The sequence below is a fragment of the Cygnus olor genome, chromosome 3, assembly GCF_009769625.2.
Source record: "Cygnus olor isolate bCygOlo1 chromosome 3, bCygOlo1.pri.v2, whole genome shotgun sequence".
Lineage (NCBI taxonomy): Eukaryota > Metazoa > Chordata > Aves > Anseriformes > Anatidae > Cygnus > Cygnus olor.
The window spans coordinates 110,623,721-110,638,775 of NC_049171.1; the positions used below are offsets into that span (position 1 = coordinate 110,623,721).

The 15,055-nt window shown below is 40.4% G+C and overlaps 1 long non-coding RNA gene across 1 annotated transcript; it reads right to left on the reverse strand.

Annotated features, from left to right (window-relative positions):
* Positions 1 to 569: 569 nt before the first annotated feature.
* On the reverse strand, positions 570 to 14,750 carry LOC121068128. The gene is made up of 6 exons (XR_005818637.1): positions 14,670 to 14,750; positions 14,409 to 14,538; positions 10,680 to 10,794; positions 7,712 to 7,882; positions 3,258 to 4,210; positions 570 to 2,190 (listed from the first exon to the last, which is right to left on the reverse strand). It is a non-coding gene; the product is annotated as an uncharacterized LOC121068128 (long non-coding RNA).
* Between the last annotated feature and the right edge of the window lie 305 nt (positions 14,751 to 15,055).

Sequence of the window (15,055 nt, forward strand, 5' to 3'; positions counted from 1 at the left end):
CTCAGCTCTGAGGGGCGCGGAGCCCACAGGGCCTCGCTGCCGGCCCGGCTCTGCCGTGCCCGGCGGGGCCAGCTGCCTGCCCGCCGAAATAAATTAAAAAAAACATGAAATCACCTCACGAAATCACCTCATGAAATCATACTCTGCGCCCCCCCCCCCCCCAGTAATAAGGATCAGTCCCTTTCCACACAACAACCATTACATCTGTTATCTAAAGCGGTTTCCAAGCATTATTCAGTCACATAACGTCCTTCAGGTACATTAAACATTACTACACTCGTTTTCCTCCTGGGAAGCAAAGGGATGGCGACCCTGTCATACTCCTGATACCTCCAAGCAAAAGTCTCATTAAACCTAGAAGAACTCAGAATTTAGGAGCTTAGTTTTCTAGTTTTCACTTAAATTCCTACTAACCATCAAGTTGTGTCACTGGTATTTTTGGTTGCTTACGCTTTCAAGTGTATTCCTAACAAAGTCCTGCCCTTTCAAACGCCATCAGAAGGAGCACGTCACTGAAATACTGTATGTCGTCGTTCTAGAATCGTACACAGGGAACTGCTAAACCTTACACGTCTTAACAGCTCCTCATAATCAGCTCAGGAATTTAAATCCCCACTAAACACATATTATCTGATGTTATTTCATTACAAAGGGCATAGTGTAACATATTGACCAAAGTTTATCTTCCAGCCGGCTCAAAGGATGGGAGAAACAGTCCACAAAAAGACTACCACATCACCGAAACATCCTAGGCAGGCAAAGAAGTGTGTGTAGTGCTTATGTCATCTTCACATGGCAAGCTGAAAAGTGTTACTGCAGCAATCCAGATATTAATCTGTTCACAAACTGACTTCCACCAAGCTGCAAGTCACCAGCCATGCAAGTACAAGGGGTTACCAAAATAACCGATGTGAACAGGAGTCTTGCAATTGGGCAGCGACAGAGCTGAATCCCCAGAGGAACTGAAATTGCATAGTCTTATCCTTTTTTTTTCCCCACAATAAGACAGTGAAAAGCCATTCACGCTCCACATATCTTCGTGTTTTTAGTGGTTACATTCATTTCCTTAAAAGAAGTCAACAAACTGTGTGAACTATAAATTAAAATATTAAACATTGGTTAAAAAAATGGGTGTCCTTTGCTTTTTGAGTTGCTCGTTCGGTAATGATCTACGTGTAAATCTACCACATAAATTACTGTATGTGCTGCTTTTGTGGTGGCCATCACTGAAGACTCTTACTTCCCTTTCCCTATTACTTGGTGTATTTGTGAAACCATACCCTTTTTTGTGTGATGCTTGCCATCAGAAATCCAGAGAATCCTTTGAAACTCTCTTTTCTCTCCCATACAGCATGGTTCTTGAAATGCTCTGTGTAAAGTGACCAGATGTGTAGGAATATCCCAGATGACAAACTTCATTTAGCAGACAGAACATCACTCTCTGCTGATACAGAAGTCATTTTTGCAGGGACATTTTTAACACTTGTGCCTTGACTTTTCTCCAGTGAAACAAAAAGCTTCAACCACCCCAATGCCTTATTCTTTTTTTTCTTTTTTCTTTTTTTTTTTTCCTTTTTTTTTTCTTTTTCTGAGGAATAATGCTTATAGGCCACAGTAAATAGGGCTCAGCCATACTTGGGACTGTACAGATCCAGCAAACTCAGAGCAGGCACAGGAACAAACCAATGCTAGCGCTACCTAACTATGAAAGCTGCAAATTAAATTTGCTTCTGAAGTAGGGCACAGGTTAATAAGAGTGTGGGATGCTGTTTCATCGCAGAGAAGTAATAGCTTCCGTGTCTGAGAAGAGCATATTTTATCTGTGCAACTGAAGCAGCGGCATGGCAGGCATGGTAACCTGTCACTTCCAGGCTGGGTGTCAGCTCTCTGGGGGCAGCACAAAAGGTGGGTCTCCGTCAGCTCTGCAGAGAGGTGCAGGGATGACCTTCCATTGCCCATGTTGTAGGCTGAGGTCATCTGTTGCTGTCACAGTTTCTGCACGTGTACCTGTTTAACCAGATGAACAGGCTCAGGACCCCTGCCTGGTTTCTCGCTGGGATCAGAGCGATAATTTTACTGTCAGTGTATCACGTTGTGTCCTGTTCCTCCCCCTTGCTTAAGTAGGCATTCATGGTTTGTCCTGAACACCACAAACCACTGGACGGTCTGAGATGCCTTGCTTGTCTCTCACTAAAAGGAGCATAACGCAAGCAGCGATTTCAGATGCCAGTTGGGGAAACATTATTCATATACCTCCAGGGCTGCATTCTGCCTGTGCCAATAGCAGCTGATTTTATCCTGTTAGGGAAATCAGCTGCGGAATTTCCTTTGGCTTTGGCTCTACTGCTCTACTGGAGCAGCCTAGGAAAAGCCATGAGTGCAGATTACCTTGAACTATAATCGCCTCCCCTGGTTCTCTGCACCCCAGGGCACTATTCTGACCCACTAACTCCTGTTTCTGAGGCTGAACTCTGCTGATCCCTGCTGTTGTCCCTGCTCAGGTGGCAAGCTGAGACCTGCCATTTCCCATCTCTCTCCTTCTGAGGCCACAAAAGATGCCTGTGGCAGCCACTGCCAGAGGATGCTCGGGGAAATGAGGGTAGAAGGGGACAGGGCATGGGTCAGGGAGTGGAAGGGAAGGAGAGAGCAAGTGGCGATGGCCACAGGCAGGTTTAAGGGTGTAGAGGAATGAACCAGCACAAATGATGGAGAAAGAATGCTACAGCTGCATAATCCACTTCTGAGCACGTTTTTTGTTGCAGTATGGAACCCACATGACCACTCCACTTCAGTACTGTTGGTGGGACCATAAGGGTATTGCCCCTACAGACTGCAGCCTGCAGGAAGTGGGGAGCTACATAGGATTCACTCTGCCTTCCTCTTCTGCCCTTATTTCATACAAAATGGTCAATATTTTTTTAAAGCTATTTAATCATGCCACACGCTCACAGGGCGAGGGATGGTTTCAGGTCTGCTCTCTACCAGTTTTTAACGGTTTTTAACCTGAAAAAGTTTTTCTCTGACCTGTGTAACAGTTCTTGAACCATTGGTAAGGGGAATCATGCCTCTGACTCAGGTATTGCCTCCCCATAAGGCTGTCATGTTAGTACAGTGGCATTCAGATATCATTTGGCCTCTGGCAGCGTCCTTTTCCCTAGACTATGCATAAATTAAGAAAAAAAATGAAACAAACAAAACCAAAAATAAACAAACAAACAACAAAACAAAACAAATGATTCAGTTATTTATTTCCCTACCTGCCTTCCTCTGCTCTTCCTTCTCCCCTGCCTTCTCAATATCTGATCCATGCAGTGGGAAGGTCACAGGCTAACAGATGCACAACAGCCAGACTGAGAAGGTCAGGTACCAGGAATACACAACAGCAAGCTGAGACGTTGCAAATGACTCTTTTAATACTGAGAGTGCTGGGGAACAAACAAACAGTGTTTTTGACTTATCAATAGCAGCATGTCTCTCTTGTATTGCTCACAATCCTCCCATGTATTTAATTTCTCTGCAGTGCTTTTCAGCTATCGATGTTTTTTCTGACAATACAACCAGCCCATTTCAGATGTGCTGGCAGCACATCTAAAATGGTGTTGCCACATTCTTCTCTTCTTTATTAATTCTTGATTTAGGAAGCAAAGGGCAAGGGAGAACTAAGTTGCCCATTGGAAAGGGACCTTTGGGTGCCACTGTGAGGGACAGAACCAATGAACCAACACTCAGGTACAGTCTGATGTCAGAAAAACAGAATTGGGGAGGGAAATAGTATTCTGGAACCATTTAAAAGTGCTGGCCCACTATCACGCATTGCTTCTTACAGGAGGCGGGTAACTAGATGGTGTAATAGAACTTACAGGTCTGAAAATCACCAGGAATCACCTGATGTCCATCTCTACCTCTTATTTTTGCCTCATACAGCCTGTGCTTTTTCATCTTACAGCGAGGAGACCAGATCCTGAGGTTTCACATTGGTTCCAGTCGCAGGCGGAAACAAGTAGGTACAAGCAGGGTGAAGTGTCAAGAGCATTTGGTGGGATGGGAAGGGCATTCTCCTTGAAGAGCAGCCATCTAACTCTGGCCAGGTAAATCTCTGTTGGGAAACTTATGGAAGGAGATCTAGCACCTTGTTCTGGCTCTTTTCTTCAGAATCCAGGCCCGGTTTTGCTTCAGTGCTGTGGTGAGCACATGGGAGTTCTCGAGGTAACTGTAAATCAAATTTGAAGAAGATAATTTTGAGCAGCAGAGGAAACTAAGCTGAAAAAACTATTAACTCTGATACCTTTCTTTACTTTTTACTTTAGTTTGTAGTGTCGACACAGTTCAGATCTTGATTTCCCAACCTGCTGCAAAACTGACAAGACCGCATTCTGTATTGCATGAGGTGCCACAGAGGAAGCAGGGGGTTTGGTAGTTAGACCTTTTGTTGCACAAGCCTAGTGGAAGCAGTTGAACACTACAAGCTCAGGGCTGTAATTGAATGCATCTGCTAAAATCAGAGAAAAAAGTAACATTGGAAGAGACACTAAGAGACAATCTCATTGTTTCCTCTGCTTCAGTTGTATCTATTTAAATCCCAACAGCAATATTCTTAAAGCCTTCCAGAAGTGGCAATTCCCCTGTTCCCGTAGGCCATTTATGACAGCACCCACAAGAAACCTAAAAAAGCTCAGTAGTAAAATGATTCCAAGGATAAATTAAGCAGCTCAGGCTTTCAGTTAAGGTTGCTGGTGAGTTCAGTACATGTTACTTCATTGGTTATATCCTGGGCATCTTTTTAATTATAATCTTCAGTGCCACCAGAGATAAAGAAGAGAGAGCTCAAGCTAGCTTAAGCTATTTCCTTCTAGTAGTGAACCCTTTGTTACTGATGCAGACTTTGGTTGACTGCCACATAAACACTGGGACAGAGTACTGCTAGAAAGCACACTTGAAAAGGACCCAGAAATATCAGGAAGTAAGAACCCACTGGTTTGCTTAAGTGGGGATCATAGTACTCTTCGCAGATACTGCCAAGGGCTATCTCCTACCTCTGAGTCATGCATTTTGCAACCCAGCGGAGATAGCAGGGTAGTGCACCCTGGAATTTGGTCGCTCTGCTCTCGTACCTGGGTATTTGTTTGCTTCATCATACCAGTTATCATCTAAATGCTCTGGCATGTATTCATCCAGCTGGGCTGGCATCTCTCTGCTGGGCACAGATGTTATTTAAAACTGTCAATGACTTAAAACCAAAGGTTGTTTTATTGTGTTTTGATGCCAGGGTTCTGGAGGAGAGGGTTCTGGAGAGTCCTAAAAAGGCTAAAAAGGTGGTATTTTCTTACATATGCATATGGCATCCAGAAGTGGGCAAAGGGATACAGTTCGAATGAACAGTGACAAATCACGTCATTGGCTGTACTTTCTTTCATCTTCCACTGCCTCACACCTTTTCTTCAATATCAGCCTTTAATGCCATTATTTTCCCTTCTGACCTCTTAATTTTTTTAAGATTTCCTATTGTTCGTGCTTTTTCTTTTTTCTGACCCCTTCACATTTTGTTCTCACACCCCAAGTGAGCTCCATTTAACTTGGTTTGGGGCATTTGTTAGTGACCTTGTGAAGCTGCTTACATGTGCACGCACAGCTTAGTTGTGTGTTGGGAGAAAGAATCTCAGACCTCTACAATGACATTTGGGTCTGCAGTTGCATAGTTGATTGTCTCCTGCAATCATCTGTTATCACGGTGTCTTCAAATGCAGGGAGAAAGGAGGAGCCACCTCCCACACTACCCAGGAACAAATGCATATCTTCGTGAGGAAAGGACAAGCAACTTCTGCCAAGTCCCACAGGCACTTTTCTTTCCCCACAGTATTAATCCTCCCACACAGAATTAATTTGTACCCCTGCCATGTCAATGGTTGGAGATACAGTTTGGGAAATACTGTGAAAGTTCAAAGGTACAGCAATAACTAGACCCCCCAAACACAGCACATTCTGATCTTGTCGGTGCCTGGGCCCCCACAGCCTTCTATACACAAAAATCTTTCTTACAACTCTGTGTTTTTCTTGTTCATACTTCCTTTTAAGTTTCCTGCTCTATTTCATGCCTAAAAATGGCAATAGGGAAGAGAGAACTGGAGGCAGAGAATCAGTCAACAAGGTCATTTAGTCTACCCAAAGCTCTAAATGACACCTCTATTTCATACTGAACCTTTCTGTAAACAGGTGCATTTCACCTCAAGAGTTTTGCTTTGTTATGTATTATGGGATTTGGAGAGACTTTGAAAATAAGCTTACATAATTGGTTTATCCTATCAGTAATGTTGATAACTGCATACCTTCCTTGGCTGGCAGACTAAACTTTGAGTAGTCATACACTGAATTAAACTAACAATCAACAGAAAACCAGATGGGATTCATCTTTTGTTATTGTTATTCAGCATGAGTCCTTAAATGTAACAAAAACCCGAGAGAGAAAGCTCAGGCTTTGTGTCTGTTAACAGTCAAATGCCTTCATCTTCATCCTGAAGCAGCACAGACAATGCTAATTGAGGCTAGCTTACAGATTTGTAATTGCTAACCTTTATATCAAATCTTTCAGATGTCAGTTCAGGATTAGGTATCATCCTTATTATTTTAGACAGAATCTAACAATTCTTTTCATTTGTATCATTCAAGGGTACCCTACTAGAGTCCTGTGAGGAGGATGGCATAGATCAGTTTAATAAAGTCTTTGAAGAAGCAAAGTGCTGTCTAAACTGTAAAATACTCTTTTTTGGAAAAAGTGTTTGAAAAAAATTAATAATAATAGAGGCTTAATTCTGCTTAAGACATTAATGATTGAATTCAAGCAGTAAAGCTCAGCACAGTAGTAAGGCCAAGATGGGAAGCGAGCACTCAACAGGTTCTTTAGTCCACAAAAGGTAATGAACCTAGATTCTGCTTTATTGAAATAAGTACACCCTCACCTGTAGGCTTCAACAAATAGGTAATGCATTCTATTTTACACAATTTATCACTTGCAAATTGTGAATAGTCATTTGATTTTCAAATACAGTTCCTGTAAGTGAAAATTAATATAGACATGAACCCTTTATCTGGATAGCACATAGGCAAAATTAGGAAATTACACTCAGGGTTCAGCTAAGCGTGAAAATTTTCCACTGCAGTTCAATGTTTTAATGATTGGGTGGATTCTTTCTTCCTTCTCTCACTTTCTCTGTCATGCTCTCTTCTTCCCTCTTTCCTTTTCCTTTCTTTCTTTCTTTCAGATTGAATGGTGTCTACACTGACCTGGTACACCTATCCATACTATTTAGACACACAAACTAAATAAAGCATTAAATTCAATAGAGGTGTTTCATTTTCAAGCTAAGAGACAGCAACATTTAATTACTAGCAGACTAATTCTGCAATTGGTATTCACTGGAACCACTCAGCATGACCGAAGGGTGCTTTGTTGGATTCAAAATGACATTGTGTAATGTCCGACAAACTTTAAAAAAACAAACTGTGAAAGCAAAGGCTTTGAGATACAAGACACATTACCAAAATGAAAATATAATTCAGTACTAAAATGTCCACAGTGGAAATTAATTATACTTTTTTTTTTTTCTCATAGAGCACATAATGCTAAATTCCAAATTCTATATTTAGATGCTTAAATAATAAGACTGATTTCCAGGTATACCAAAAAGTTTCCCCCAGATCTCAAAAGACTGCTTACCACTGTGGGTGAGGGATGACCAATCCAGCCTAGAAGTCACCGCTGGATTTTCTCATTAGATGTATTCTTTTATGGCTGGTAGTGTTGTTGCACTAATTCATCAATGCAGACCTTTTCCTGAGATCAAACGCAGTATGGAAATGGCACTGGTGAAGCAGCTTCAGTTTCTCCCTAGAAGCAAACAAAAGGAGACAGAACAGATATATAATTTCAGGAGCTATAAATTCACTGCTAAGGAATTAAAAAATAAAAAATAAAAAAAATTTACATTTCACTGGCTACTGTGCTGAAAAATAATTTGAAAGAATGTTATTCAAGATCAGGTACTGAAATTATTTCTTCCTTTTAGCTTAAGAAAAAAAAACAAAAAGCCATTTAAAGATCAAGTAGTTCACAGTTAAACACAATCAATCCCTACACACTGCAAGTATTGCCTATGTTCATTAAGTAATGAGATTCTTTTTGTACTGTAGAAAAAAAAGGTCACATTTTGAATACATGACATTATTCGGATTCAGCTGCTATCTAACACAATACTGTCCCATGTAATATTCATTGCATGGCTGGGGTTTTATGCCCAAATACAAAATCTGCTAAAATACATGGCTCAGAACACGTAGCAAAATCATATCTAAATCAAGAGCATCACCAAGTGGGGTGGGTCAGAAAGCCACACAGACTTATTATCTGAGATAGCAGCTGATGAATAAAAAATCAGGACAACTACACTTGCTTGCCTGCTTGGTATCCACTGGAGATCCTCACAGAAGAAATACAGCACATGAGGGAACAAGGGTAATAGCTTCCGCTGAGATGATTTTCAGCTGCTTTTAATTCTAGTAGTACGGTTCAGAAAGAGCAGGGGACTATTGCAGTTTCCAGCATGTAATTACCATTATCAGAGACCCCAGCCTCCATTCAAAGCATTCCACCTGATCTTTTCTAGAGTGTGCCCGTGTACTAAAGCAACATTTGTCAAATGACCCCAACTCAGAGCAGCCATTTTGGGAGGCACCAACTTCTACAAAACTACGAGGCCATCATTCTCCCCCAGCTCCTACTTTGAGTAGCCATTCAAAATTGTGCAAAATAATGTTCCACCCTATTTTAGTGGTTACATATTATGCTTCAAGTCATAAACGTAAAAGATTGTTGAGGCAGATGCAGCCTATCTAAAATTAAGAGACCAAGTGAGAACTCCACGGTGGCATTAGGTAATATTGCAATATCCGTTGCAATCAGGGGAGCAGATAAAGCTAGACCTTTGTAACTACTTTCCGTTCATGGATACAACAAAACTTGTTAAGAGATCCTGTTAAAAAAAAAAAAAAAAAAAGGGAAGTGATGCATCTTCATTTTCTTTTGGTGGGCAGTCACTGTACATGATAAAAAGAGCTACATAAAGTGAACTGCGGAGAAGGCATTTTGTCCAGCTATGGCTTTTTCAGTCCTGATAACCGCATTAAACCGAGACAGAAGTGACTCATTCTTCTCAATAACATTGCTTCAAAGCAATCGACAGCAGAGAACCAAGATATTGGCCTACAATAGCAAGACAGAAGAGAGTGATCCAAGAAAGTTCCAACTTTATTTATTTATTTATTTTTAAGTTCATTGCAGTCATGCCAAACATATTTCTTTCCCTACTCGCTGGACTCTATCTCGAATGGACAGCCTGGCAGGCATCCATGAGTCACAGACCCTGCAAGAAGTGTAGTGGGACACATGTATGTAGTTTGCCTAATGAGAAATCCTTATTAAATGTTAAAGTCAAGGTTGATCTTAATTTGCACCACTTGCTTAATAACTAAGATTGATAAAAGGGAATGACAGGATAAAAAATATTGTACTTTGCCCTGCACTGTATCTAGACATGTATGAAAGTCACCCAGTACTTTAGACTCCTTCCCACAGTGGAGCCAACAGCTAAGTGCTGAAGGCAGAACTGAGCTGTAGGGAATGATCCTCTGTTTTTATAACAAGATTCCTCCTGGTCTTTCCATCCATTTTAGCAAGGTTACACACATATACAGCCTGCTTGGCAACAGCGCTATTAATGTTCCATTTACATTTTTAATTAGTTTGCTTTACAAGTGTAATTTTTTTATGTTAACATTAAAAAAATAAAAGTGCTATTGATATGAAAATGGAGACTGAACCACTATCGTGACTGCTGAAGTTTCATGTTCAGTGAAAGAGGAACTACTGCCACAACCTGTTTGTGTCTGACATAATCACAACCAGCTCAGATAAAGATGTTTCCTTTCATTACAGCAGCACGTTTGGACACTTTCATGCTTACAGAAATGTTAGTTTAGCAGGAATTTGCTATCTAAAGCAAGGAAAAGTAGTTGTATATGAAAACTAGCAAATATGATGGCCCAGTTTCACTTTTGCTTCATACTTTTAACACCGCAACTGCAAAGCTGCAATCTGAAAAGGCTCCATTTTGATTCTGTACAGAAGTCTCAGTAGACAAGCTCGCAGAATAGGTCTCCCTGGAATATATTCTGATTAAGAAAGGAAAGGAAAATCATATATACATATATATGAGCTATTCCTTGAACCAGATCTGCACAAATATGACACCTGAGAGGAAACGACTCATTTTAACGAGCAATTAACGAGAGATTAAAAAAGTGTGGCTGTTCAACTCTGAAACAAATCTTTACATTATATCATAGGAAGAGGGACCAAATGAAAAGGAGACACTTGAAGCTGGACTTCTTGAGTGTGTGAAAATGAGATGCATGGAGGGGTGTAAGGACAGGTAGGGAACCTCCAAATTTTACAGGGTGGTCAGAATATTTTGGGGGACTGCAGTCTGCTTCCCTTAGAACATGAGTCCTGAAAAAGTTGGTCTGAAATGTCCCCGTTCCTTCCACAGGCCAGCAAAGCAGAAAGCAAGTTTTATTCCTTTCAAAAAGTATCGAAGCTCTGCAGCATGTGCAGAAGTAGTGCGACTTACCATTTCCTGGCAGGAAGATCTCGTCCTGAATAGACCTTAGCTTGTGCAGTTCAGGTTTGAGATAAATGACCTTCTGCATGTAAAGAGTCACTTCCGTATCAGTCTGCATCAACGACTGGAGGACAGAGAAGAGAAGAAAGGAACTTTCAGTGGTTTGATGTTAGTTAATACATGTAAAAAACAACAATAAGAAAAAAACAACAAAACTTTGTTTTGTGAAGAATACTGTTCTTCAAGATAGCAATGGGATTGTTAACGGGAATTGTTAACTTGATGTAAAGAGAAACTTTTGATTTATATTATACTGGCAATTTATGCTGTTTTCAAGAAATAATTTAAAAAATACATCCTTTTACTCATTTTTATACATAATATTATCATATTCTGGCAGAACAAAGTACATCTGCTGAGAAACTAGCTCACAGTGTGTGATGTCTAGTATCTCTGCCAATATTAGCTTTATGGACCAAGTAATAATATTATGTTAATAACTGCTGATTGCTATTTGTGTACCAGACTGTTCCAATACCATGGTGATGAGCATGCTGTTAGTGTCTGGAACAGATGGACAGACCACGAGAGATATTTGCCTTGATTTTAAGACAAATAGGATTACCTGTTTCATTAACAAGGCTACAAGAAAACGTGGACAAAAACACATGATCCTATCACCATCTCTAATAGCTGACAGGAAGAAAAAGACCATGCATGTGTAAAGACACACGTTGTACGCACCAATTTGCCCTAACTTTCAGAGAAAGCAAATCTTTGAAGCACACGTAAAGCCAATGCAGCTGTTTTATGCTGTTAAGAATGAGAACAAAATTCACCATCTCCTTTCACTCCCTGCCCAGCAGCACAGCTCCGTTACACTTCTCTCTCTGCAAAGGTGTTGCTTCAGGCTGGACATGAGGCCATGTGTGCTGTGATTCCCTACCCACTGATATTAAGGACATCTTATAAAGAAGTTGCAACAGCTTCCATCCTCTCTGGAGAAGAGAATTAGAAGAACAACAAACACCCCTTTATCTCATCTTTTTGATATGGCAAAGAAATAAGGAGAAAAGCACACTTTGATCCTGCTATGTTGTTTCTTAAGCCCTACCACATGGAGGTCTAGATAGCAACTTTATTCTGCACTCTCCTCTTCTCTCACAGAAAAGAGAAAGAAAGGCCATGATACAAAATAAAAGGCAAATATTTTTGCGGTAGGTTGTGCAGCTCTGTTTAGAATTAAGGCCGTGATACTGGGAAAAAAAGTATCTCAGGGCAATATAATATTATACAATACAAGATATGATGCCATATACTATTGACAAACTGTTTCTGAGTGACTGAAAAAGCCGTTACGTGGGGAAGAGAGCTCTGACACAGAGCACTGGGGCCATAACAATAACAACTCCTTTCCTATCTCAGTGAAAAGCCAAAAGAAGAAACTGGAATCTACTGCTTTCATATAAGAGCTGCCAATTTCCCACTGGTATCAGAAGCCAGTCATGTTTGGAAAGGAAATGACCTCTTGCTGCATTGCAAAACTAGCAGGTGCAGATGGCATGTGAACAACTTTCCCAATCGCTGATCTGCCAAGGTCACAAAACAGAAAGTACAAATGGTTTTAAGGACAATCATTCGGTTCCTACCAGGTCATTTACAGATTCTGAAAGCACCTTATTCCATTTGGCTTGCAAAAAGATTTGAAATAAGGCCACCAACATAGATGAGGTGTCAGATCACTGCAACGATATATTTCCCCCTCCCAAGACACACAGACAAATTCCTATAAATTACATATGTCACCAAACACTAGCATGCGCTGAAGCACCACAATCATTCAAATGAACAGTGGCGATGCCTAGTCTTTAAATTTAATCATCTGTTGACACAGCCAGAAATTTTGTTCAGAAGTGCCTGCTTGTCCTGCAGCACTGTCTGGCCTGCAGACAACTTCCCAGTGTCAGACTGCAGCAAAGCGCTGTGAGAGGAGTTGCTCGGTGCTACTGCCAACGCTACAGAAGCAAGCACTTGCTGTCTCACCGTGTGGCAGTGTAAAGTGTGTCTGAGGATGAAACGAGCAACAGTCATGCAAAGTGCTGAAGGTCTTACCAGGGAATGAGATTTAGGATGCAGCTTCTGCTGAACATGCCAAGCAAGGTCAGCATTGGTGAGGGCTATGGGTGTTTACCGTAGTGCATAGACAGGGAGGATCAAATCCTCAGAACTAAAATGAGAAAACTTTATGCCATGCTTTCACTTTCCATTGCCTTTTCACTGGCAAGTAACACTCATCTACATCTGTCCAAGGCATCATATCATACTGCTACAAACAGAGTCTTTGAGTAGGTTCCCATTCACATCTGAAATACACAGCTTGAGAAAATAACAGGAAATAGCAGAGCAAAGGCAGTTTCCAAGAACCATAGACACAAATCAGCACTTCGTTCTTACTGGGTAGATTAAAAAAATAAATAAATAAATCTTCTCTTCCTCTCTGTGAAGTAGGGTGAAATATAGAATAATTAATTCTATTTCTGTAGAGCTTTGCATTTGCAAATACTGATCGTATTTTCGTTTGTTTCCAGTACCAGAAAACAGGTCAGATGGGCTAGTTAGAGTAGAATTCATTTAAAAGCCAAGCGACGATAGCTGCACGTACAAGACAAGTATCCCTTCCTCCTTCTAAGGGACAAGTTCTTCTATCTCAATATGGGTGTCTAAGATAAATGGAACAAATCATTTTCTCAAATGCCTGCTGCTCCTTGACTATTGACCATTTGCTGAGACAAAATGCCTGAAATTTAGGGTGTGATTCATTTTATTTTGTCAATTACTTCTGAGGTCTCTTAAAGAAAAGAAAAGCTGTGTACAACACCATCATGGGACTCCATCTTTATTGTCTCAGTAATTCAGTCTTCTCATTTTCACCAGAGAAAAGCAGACGTGTCTTGCATTGGCACTAAATTTTTAACCTGGGTTCTAGAAAGTAAGCTGCATGCTTTTTGATAGCTTTTTCAATATCCCCATATTTTGCAGAGGTACTGCTAAATGACTGCCACAAACTGGTCTGGAATGATGAGGTCATATTTCAGGGCATGAGACCAGGGAGTAAAATTCCCAACATGCAAGGCTTTGACAGCTTCAAGGAGAAAAAAGTATGGGGAGAAGGAAAGAAAAATAAATGGAATGAAAAATTGTCCTGCTCACGAGCTATAGCTTTCAGATTTTCTTAGATATGCACCAATGAAATCAGTGAAATACTCTTGAACAACACTTATTTTTTAAGCTGACAATATTCTTTAGTATTTTTGAAAGATGCATCATTTTTTCCTACTAGCCTTATTCCTACACCAATTTGAATGTATTTTGAATACAGGGTAATTACTTAAATCTTTTGTGTGTTCTTTCTCCTTCACACAGTATATAAAGTGTTACTACAAACAGAAAGAGGGCATTTAACCCTCGTAATATCTCATGGAGGCCTCAAACTATATTTTCTTTTCTTCCCAAACTTGTTTTTACATATAAGGAGTTCTGGTCCTTACTGAAAGAATACTACAGTTATAAAGTAGTGGAATTAAAACATCGTAACATGACAGTTGAGCTTTTGAATAATGAATAATGCTTTTTATCTTATGCATTAAAAATATGAACCCTCATTAATGAATTAATACTTGGGAATGCGGATTATTACTATTTTTTTTTTATTTTTTTTTTAAGATTCAGTAATTCTACCTTTTTCAGCTCTTGGTGTAGCAGCTAGCCGTAGGTATCAGCTGAATATTTTTGTTCTGGAGCAGCAGAAGTAGAGGCCAAGACTTCCTCCTCTCACTTAAGAAATAACCTGCCAGGCCTTTTTCATACACTGTAAAGGAATGAAAGAGAACAGCTTTCTTTCTTCTAAGCACCTCTCGGGTCAAATTTAAGGATTTGCTATTGACAATTTTAACTAAAAGGAGTTCTTTGGAAGACAACTCTTTTTTTTACTGTACATACCCAACAAACTCACAGATGATATCCAAGGTTCAGTTCCATTCTGCTGACAAACCTTACATTCAGTGCAGGAAAATGGTCTAATGAGCCTAAAAAAAAACCAACACTGCTACCTTTTTTATACCAGGAGTTAATTCAGATGTTGGCTAAGCTTATGCAATCACAGATCTGACCAGTCAAGGTACTGCTTGTTTACAACCACCCCTGCACTACTCGGACAGGAGTCAGCTGAGCACACCAGTCATGCCATCTGTGTCAGAGTGTTGTAAAGGAGTCATTTGGGGGGTTTTGCAATGCCCTGAGTTCCTTACAGAGGGGAATCCCAATCTATCTGCTTCAGCATTGTTCAATATTATGAACTGCAACTGTTGATAGAAGGGCTCGTGCCT